The 8,610-nt window shown below is 32.1% G+C and overlaps 1 long non-coding RNA gene and 1 pseudogene across 3 annotated transcripts; both read left to right on the top strand.

Moving 5' to 3' along the window:
• Nucleotides 1–3,560: 3,560 nt before the first annotated feature.
• On the top strand, nucleotides 3,561–5,906 carry LOC122585594. Of its 3 annotated transcripts, XR_006321737.1 has the most exons (5): nucleotides 4,799–4,851; nucleotides 4,945–4,988; nucleotides 5,188–5,256; nucleotides 5,519–5,781; nucleotides 5,869–5,906. It is a non-coding gene; the product is annotated as an uncharacterized LOC122585594 (long non-coding RNA). The 3 variants fall into 3 exon arrangements; XR_006321735.1 differs by lacking the exons at nucleotides 4,799–4,851; nucleotides 4,945–4,988 and adding an exon at nucleotides 3,561–3,659; XR_006321736.1 differs by having other exon boundaries at nucleotides 4,783–4,988.
• Nucleotides 5,907–7,414: 1,508 nt separating this feature from the next.
• Nucleotides 7,415–8,610, top strand: part of LOC122585567 — a 1,462-nt pseudogene continuing 266 nt past the window's right edge.

Raw genomic sequence — 8,610 nt, forward strand, 5'->3', positions numbered from 1 at the left:
TCAAGAGGATTCCGCACTCTTAACATAACAAATCACATCTTATTACGATTCATGCAACAATAGGGCACCTTACATCATATAAGCAAAAAAAAAGGTATCAAAAAACCAAGAAAAACCAAAAGATAAATAACCTTAACGAAAATAGAAATAACAAAGGAAAAATAAAATATTGTGTAAAAGTTTCCAATATATTAATTTAGAACAAAAGCCAAAAAACTATAATGAACACCAAGAAAAAACCCCAAACGGGATCCAAAATGACAAAATCTAAATAGTGATGGGGATATACGATAAACCAATAGAAAGAAAACACAAAAACAAAAATACTATGTAATAAACCAACAAAAACCAAAAGAAAAATAACCTTAACGGGATCCGATATTGCAAAATCAAAAAAAACGCGGGGTATAGGTGGACCAATAGAAAGAAAACACAAAAGCAAAAAAAACTATGTAGGAAACCAAGAAAAACCGAACAAAAAATAACCTTAACGGAATCCGATATGGCAAAATCTGGGAAAAAACGCAGGATACAGGTGGACTAATAGAATAATGCCATATGTCACGTGACACTGTTCATGGTCCTCGCCTTTAATGAAATTACAATACAATAAGAGTCATAATTATTTGTGTTTTGGGCTTCTTATGCAAATGGACATTAGAGAAAAAATAAAAGAGCAACCATACATTCCTTGATGGGTGCGGCCCAAAATCAAAACAAGATTAGGCTATTGCCTTTGATGTTCACGTGGGTCTCAAGAAGCAGAAGTCTATATATTCTATTATTTGTGTTTTGGAGGGGTGGACAATTAAGAGTCGGCAGCCTCATTAATTTAGAGGGCTGCGGACGAATTTGGAAACACATAATATTCGACAGCCTAAAAGTTTGAGAGGGTTGCGGACGAATCCTGGAACGAACAGAAAGTCGAACAACATCATCATGCGACAACGAATTTCTACATCTACCATTGGTGACTTGAAGATGATTATGTTCGGTTAAGGTTTTTGCAATCTCTACCGATGAACAATTGTTAGTTAATTTTACTTGATGAACTTTACTTTTAATCGCGTAAACATTGTTATTTTTGGATTATAATTCATATGACTGATTGACTATTTACTCACTATTATTTGATTTGGATTTTGGTAAGACAAGTTATTGTGAGTTAATGATTTGTGTTGAGTCCACCTAGTTTAGGGATTAAGATAGGTCATATAATTAACATAGGTTGTGCCCAAAATTGTTCTTGTCAAGTAATAAAATTATGTCGATGTAATTTAGAATAAATACTCGGTAAAGTTTATTAGGTAAATTAACACAACTTTGGGGATTCGGGAGATGCACTTTTTATCATCGTTTATAACTTCTCTGTTTAATTTTGTCTTGTTTTATTAATTAAAGTTTAGTCAATTAACTAGATTTTAGACCCGCATCCAACACTGGACATGGGACTTACGATATTATTAATATTATATATTTATACATTAAAGTAATAAAAACTCATAATTTCAAAGTTGAAGATATACATAAAAACTAACTATTCAGTTCAAATGTAAAAAATGTTATAAAATAAAATAAAAAACAAAATAATATTTTCTTTATGTAGGTTCTGGTAAAAAGATCTTCCGGCTGCACAATCGAAGGCTGATCAAGCAATAGTTGGTGATATAAATTACACGAATATTACAAATAAATGAACAGTTGTATAAAGGTTGTTGTTTCAGTTTTGGTAGTTGAACTTTTCCCTTGAACAACATAATGAATATAATAAAATTTTTAAGTTAAAGAATACTCTCTTTTTATCTAAAAATTATATTTATAACTTGTACCTATTGATATACGAATTTTGCTGTCATATAAAGACTTTTTTATTTTGTACTCAGGAGACGTCGGTAAAGTTACATCATGTAGATTTGAGTCATCGAAGTAATGGTACATGGTTTTGAAAATTTCAAATTATGTATTCATTGTATTTTTTTAAAAAGGTTGTATAGAGTTAAGTAGAATTTGGAATTTTATTTTGTATTCATTGCGTCGTTAATGTTACTATATGTGAAGCATGTAAGAGTAAGTTATAGTTTTAGGAGGATACTAACTAATCGATATAAGCCATCTTTTTTATATATTAAACAAATTATAATTGTACTTATCCAATATGATAGTTATCTTGGTCGACTACTATGTGTAAATATATATATTTATTATTAATATATATAATAAAAAGTCAAGAAAAGTCAAAATTGAAAACTTAAAGAAATCGAAAGATGTAACTGGTTAATAAATTATTAGAGCAATCATGTTTTAGTATAATAAAATTTTTTATCTTTGCTTTAGTTAATTAACATTACTTTTATTATTGTCTTTAAAATCCATTAAAATTGTTAAAAGTTGACTATAACCACAGACACAATGATACCCACTTACCCTATCTAGTATAAGGTATTTAGGTTTATTTTCGATCGATACTTCGACGTCGATCGGATTTTAAGAGAGTGTGGAAAAAGTGAAGTGATCGAACTGACGAAAATGACCCACACTTGACTTGTACGTGGAGAGACTTAACAGAAGTACAGACAAAGTGTAAACCACATTAATGATTTTGGACCAAAAGTTGACAGAGGGATTAAAATTGCAAAAGTGACAAACCACATTAACGATTTTTGCACTTAACCCTTATTTTTATGATACTTTAACATTATTTGTTGTTGTTTGTGTAAAAGTTATATTTTGTTATGAATTATGTATTTGATATTATTTTTGTGTAGATTGTGATTGTATTTTGACTATTTTGGTCAAACTATAACACGGTTTTTTTTAGCATTCTATAAAATTAACCATACTAGTAATATCGGCCAATAACACCGACTAACCGGCAGAGGCAGTACTAGAAAAAATTTTCAAAAAGGGCAAAATAAAAAAATCCGTGAAATATAAGTATAAAAGGGGGTCAAAATGTTAGAAACCTATAGGAATTTTTTAAAAATCGATGAAAAACTTATAAATACATGACAAAATCTAAATTTCGAGGAAGGTATTTGCCCCCTTTCCCCCCATGTGGTATCGCCACTGCTTACCGGTATGATTAAAATACCGGTATTTAATATATTTTTTTCCTCTCTCCTACTAGCTTCCCGAACTTCCTAGCCTAGAAAAATAACCTTTAATGACACCTAAATTATGACACACACCAAATTATGACACACAAAAACATGTGGCATAAAAAAACTGTAATAAATTGTGCAATCTCAAAGCTAGATGATAGGCAATTTCTAATGTCATAAAAAAAGGTAGTCTAACACGGAGTAAAATGACATTTCCTTCGGCGACAACAAAAAAAATTGAAATCAATTCTAAAAAACTTAAACCCTTTCCCCTAAAACCATATTATCCTTCCTTCACTCACTCACTCACTCTCACACACGCATTAGTCTTCAGATCCTTACTCCCTCATTATTCATCTTTTGATTAGTCTTTATAATTAGGGCTCCGATGTTCAATTTTCAATTTCAATTTAGGGCTCAAATCAATCAAATATATATATATATATATATATTATATATATATATATATATATATATATTTCAGTTTCAATTTAGGGCTCCGATGTTCTTCACGCGCAACTTGATCCGTTCCTTCCCTTGTTTTCACTCCTGTTGCTCGTAAGTTAATTAAAATTAAATTTTAGTTTATTGTAATTACTTGCTATGTTAATTAATAATTTGAAGTATAATTCAGTTGTTATGAAATGATTATTCTATCTCTCATAAGTAATTAGTTGAAATGGAAAATATTGGTGGCGATATATATACATATACATATACATATGTGTGTATCTGTATCTATATTCTATATTATATTTAAATATTTATATCTATATCTATACATCCGTATCTATATCCATATATATGTATCTATATCTATTTCTATATCTATACAACTCGCTTCTGTATTGACGTTTAGTAGATTTCATTTTGTATATTCAACATGATGAAAAAGATGAACAGTACTGTCTATATAGCTATATATATGTCTGTCTATATAGCTATATATATGTATCTGTGTCTATATTGAATACAAAAATATATCTATATGTATCTGTATCTATATATCTAATAGATTAAATCATGCTGTTTATATAGATGCTTAATAGATCAAATAATGTTGAATCACTGCTAGAATCGTATAAGTAGGATTTGGAGTTTTGGTTGTAATGATTCTTGTGCGTTTATATGTGTATATGCTCAATCATGTTACTGGTTTTTTGAGGATAATTTGCTTTTATCAAAGTTCAGATAAGTGCAGATAGCTTATAGAGTAAATATTTGTGTGTAAGAACGTATGAATGGGAATTGTAGTTTTGGTACCGTCCATCTAGCCAGTCAAGAAAGATGTCTATAGGAATTGTGGTTGATTCATCTGCTAAGATGAAGAACACAAATAGCAAGGGAGTTTTTAATGTTATGTATATTATATACTCCGTATTATCTTATTAGCTTTAGCTACAGTGGGTTAACATTAACATACCTTATCTAATGAGTCTTTATATAAAAATTTACGGTTATTACAATATCACCCACTTAAAATGATTTCATCCTCGAAATCTACTAAATTGTAAGATGTAAATTAAGTACAGTTATCGTTACTACTATGGTATGCAAATTGTTGTTATTATTATTATTTGTATCTCTCATGACTAATACGTTGGTGTCGTAAGCATAAAAAGAAATGAGTGGAACGGATAGAAATCTCCAAGGTGAGTGGAGTTGAGTAACAAATTGCAGTTGTCTAAGCGACAGATTCGAACCTTCAAAATGGTAAGGTGGAGCTAAATGGAAGTCTATGTCTGTATCTGTAAGATCTCTTCATGAAATCGAGTTAATTCAGTTCCATGCTTTATTGAAGGCACTTGTTTGAAATTGTTGTTGTGTGTTTGTTTGTGAGTAGGAGAAAGCTCCTTATGTTGCTAAGGCTGCCACTAAGAAACAAGAGTATGGCATTGCTGTGAAACAACATAAGTTTGATCTAATATTACCTATTTCCTGTATCATCTTTTGTCACATTTTTAATGAGTTATTTGTATTTATTTGTATCTATTTTGTGTGGTAACTGATTGTATTAAATAAGAAGCCAAGCATGTATTTGTTGCTGATCTATTGATTCTTATCCTGAACTTATGAAATTTTCCAGATTGTTGATTTTGTCATTGCTCTGTTCCGAGTAGACTTCACTGGAAGAGGAGAACTTGCAGAGCGCCAGGTTGTTGACTTATACTGCTCATCTTGGAAATGCTTTGGTAAAATTTGATTAATACCCTATATATCTGTGCTCAAAAGTGACAATTCATGTATTTCATTTTTAACAATTGGCTCTGAGGCTTGTTTAATGTAGCAGTGTACATGACAAACCAAGGTTATACTTCACTTTTCAATTGAAACAGTTTAACCTAATGCAAAATAGTTGCCTTGTTTAATCTACTTAGAAAATCTCAAATGGTCATTTTGTGAATGTTTTCTTGCAGTGATAGCTGATCCCGGTGGTGGGGTATTCATATCAGATTAAAAAAAAACAGCAGGAGGGCATGTTCTTGCTCATGCAGCAACTGTGAGATTGATGTTTAGGAAGGGCAAGGGGGAATAGTGTGTCTGCAAAGTGTTTGATGCACCGAATCTGCCCGAGTCATAAAAGTATACATATACAGTAATAAAATTATATTCATTACTTTAAAATAAGCAGATTAGTATCTGGTTATTTCTTCAAAGCATGTAAGAACTCTAATACAAGGTGATATGGCATTGCTTTTTCTCATCTCATTCGAATGATTTTTTTCGTCACTATGTTTTGTAATTAGTAGTTTACTGTTGGTTGCAGCCAATTCAAATGCCGTGAAGCTCAGTTGTGAACTTCTGCGATATTTGTCACAGGTAGATCCACCTGTTTCTAGTGACCATTACTCTATTAGTATAAAGGAAGTGATTATTCAGTTCTTAGCATTGGAGAAGAATGCATTTTTAGGAAATTATAAAGTTGTATATATCTTTAATGCAGAAGCTGTCCAACGTGCTGCTACTATTGCTGAAGGGGGAGACAAGATCGAAGCAAAACATCTGGAAAGGATACTCCTCAGTTGCTGTTAGATTTTTAAGGTACTATACGAGGTAATAGGATTAGGATTACCATGACTTCGTGTTGGTTTTCTTGTGAATGCAGATATTCTTTTGCATGATTATGGATTAGCTCTTTCGATGTTGTAGTGTTTCGATGCAATAAAGCTTTCAGAATCACAGATTTAAGTATTTACATTTACACATTCCTTGTATAATTTTTGAAAACAGGTTACAAGGTGCAGATCCGGGAAGGTAAAAAAGAATGCACGGGATGATGATTTGGATGAATTTGTGAAGAATGGGCAAATTATGTGGCAAGCTTCATTATCGGTCTTGAATTCTATATAATTTAACGGTTGTAAACTTTATGGTTAATTTTAGAATTTAAAATAAACTGTGGTTGTATGAAACACATTATTTTGATATATATCAAATCGCTCTTTTGTATTTGTATAAGATTAACTCTTATTTAATGTGTGAATTTTAGTAATTTATTTAAAAATTTATTTTATTTTAAAATTGAACCATGACACACAAAAAAAGTGTCATAAAAAAGTGTCATTAAACAAGTGTCAGAAATTATGCGCGAGAAATACGTGTCATAAAGATTATGACGGGTTGATTTATGATACAAAAGTATGTCTCTGACCCTTTATAACACGCAATCGGTGTCATTAAAGACATTTTATCAGGGTGTATTCACAAAAATGTTATGGACGTTTACAATCAAACCTTATTTATTTCAAAATTTTTAAGTGCGGAAGTGCAAGACGAAAAATGATTTGTCTTATAACTAGCTAGATAGCTAGATGCATTAATCAACACATAAGATAGTCACAACACTGAAGCAAAAAACATAGAAATTAAATATACGTACTGCGTTTTGAAACAAGAGTAATCATATTAACCCTTAAAATATTCGTACTGTTATATGTTATATACAACAACACCGGTCATTTTGAATTGATATACAGATTCAATTGCATAAAATGTGCAAATACTTTTTACTTGTTAGTTAGCTTTGTTAAATTCAATTATACGATTACTTAATTTTACTGAAAAGAAAACCTTCATACATGCAACTATGCAAGTGTTGTGTTGTCTAGTATGTGTCACAAAAACTGAAGCTATGTTTATGAACGAATTGAAGATGCATTGTTCTCTTATAGATTCCACATTTATCTAGGCACATCGAAATATTTAATTTATTATACTGCAATATCAGCATAGATTTATAAAAGGCATCAGGCTCTGAACATCTTTGAAAGCCATAAACATATATTCACAAATATATATTCAAAAAAAAAAAAATGGGAAGCGTTGATCAATCAGCCGAGACAATATTATCTCAATGTTAAGTCGGAAATTTGAATGAGTTTAAGCCCTTGACCCTGAGATTTCGTGAAAAGCCATAAAAATGGTTGATTTCATCGTCGATTATTATAAAAAAACATCGAAACTACCCTGTCCTCAGCCGAGTTCAAACAAATTACCTAAGAAATCGGGTACCTAAAACCCACCAAATATACCAGAAACATTGATACGATCTTAAGAGATATTCAAAATGATATAATCCTGGTATGACACATTGGCTGAGTCCAAAATTCTTTGCTTTCTTTCCAGCTACTGTAAGTTCAGCTGCATATTTGTGGGTGACATGCTATGCAATGGTTTAATCGGCTGGGTTCAATGGCTAGCTTCGCCGGTTGCAACCGAGCTAGAGATGGTGGTCATGGATTGGCTTACCATGTTCAGCTCGAAAACCTTCATGTGTTTCGGGATCGGAGGGGGTATTGCAGTCCACGACAAGCGAGTCGATTTTTGCAAGATTGCGCTGCTAGAGACCGTGTGCTTAATGAAATCGGGGGTTGAAGATGTTGGAAAGTTAGTCGTGTTGGGTCCGATCAAACCCACTCTACGTATAAAAAAACATGCAAATTAGTTGGTATACATCCACGTAACATACGATCTATTCCCAAGGATCTCGAGAATGAATTTTGTTGTCTCCTAAGGATCTGCAAAAATTCATTGAAGCTGATGTGCCAAAGGGTTGGTCCCACTTTATCTATGTGTTAACTTGGGGACCACTTCTCCATAGCAGTGGACCCCATCAAAGACCTGCTGATGTGGCGCATAGTATCGTATTTGGGTCCATGTTGATGCCGCCTTATGGTGGTATGCATGTATATGTCCTGAGTATCAACATTTTCTAGATGGAGTCGAGCAAGTCGACTTAATGAGTCTTGAGCTCAATAAGTGGCTACTCAGTTACATAGATGTTGTTGCATTTGGTTGAAAAACCCGAATTCGTCATTAGTGCACTTAGTACCATCCCGATACTTGAGAAAAAACTCAGTGAGGGGAATCGGTAGTTAGTTACATGGATTGGCAAGTGGGGGACGGGAAGAAAGTTCAAGTCGTTACGCTTATGGTAATTTTACGTAGCTATGGCGTAAAATTATTACAGAATCACATGAATCTCTACGATGCAATAGTAGGAAAAACT

This window comes from Erigeron canadensis, chromosome 1 (assembly GCF_010389155.1).
Source record: "Erigeron canadensis isolate Cc75 chromosome 1, C_canadensis_v1, whole genome shotgun sequence".
Lineage (NCBI taxonomy): Eukaryota > Viridiplantae > Streptophyta > Magnoliopsida > Asterales > Asteraceae > Erigeron > Erigeron canadensis.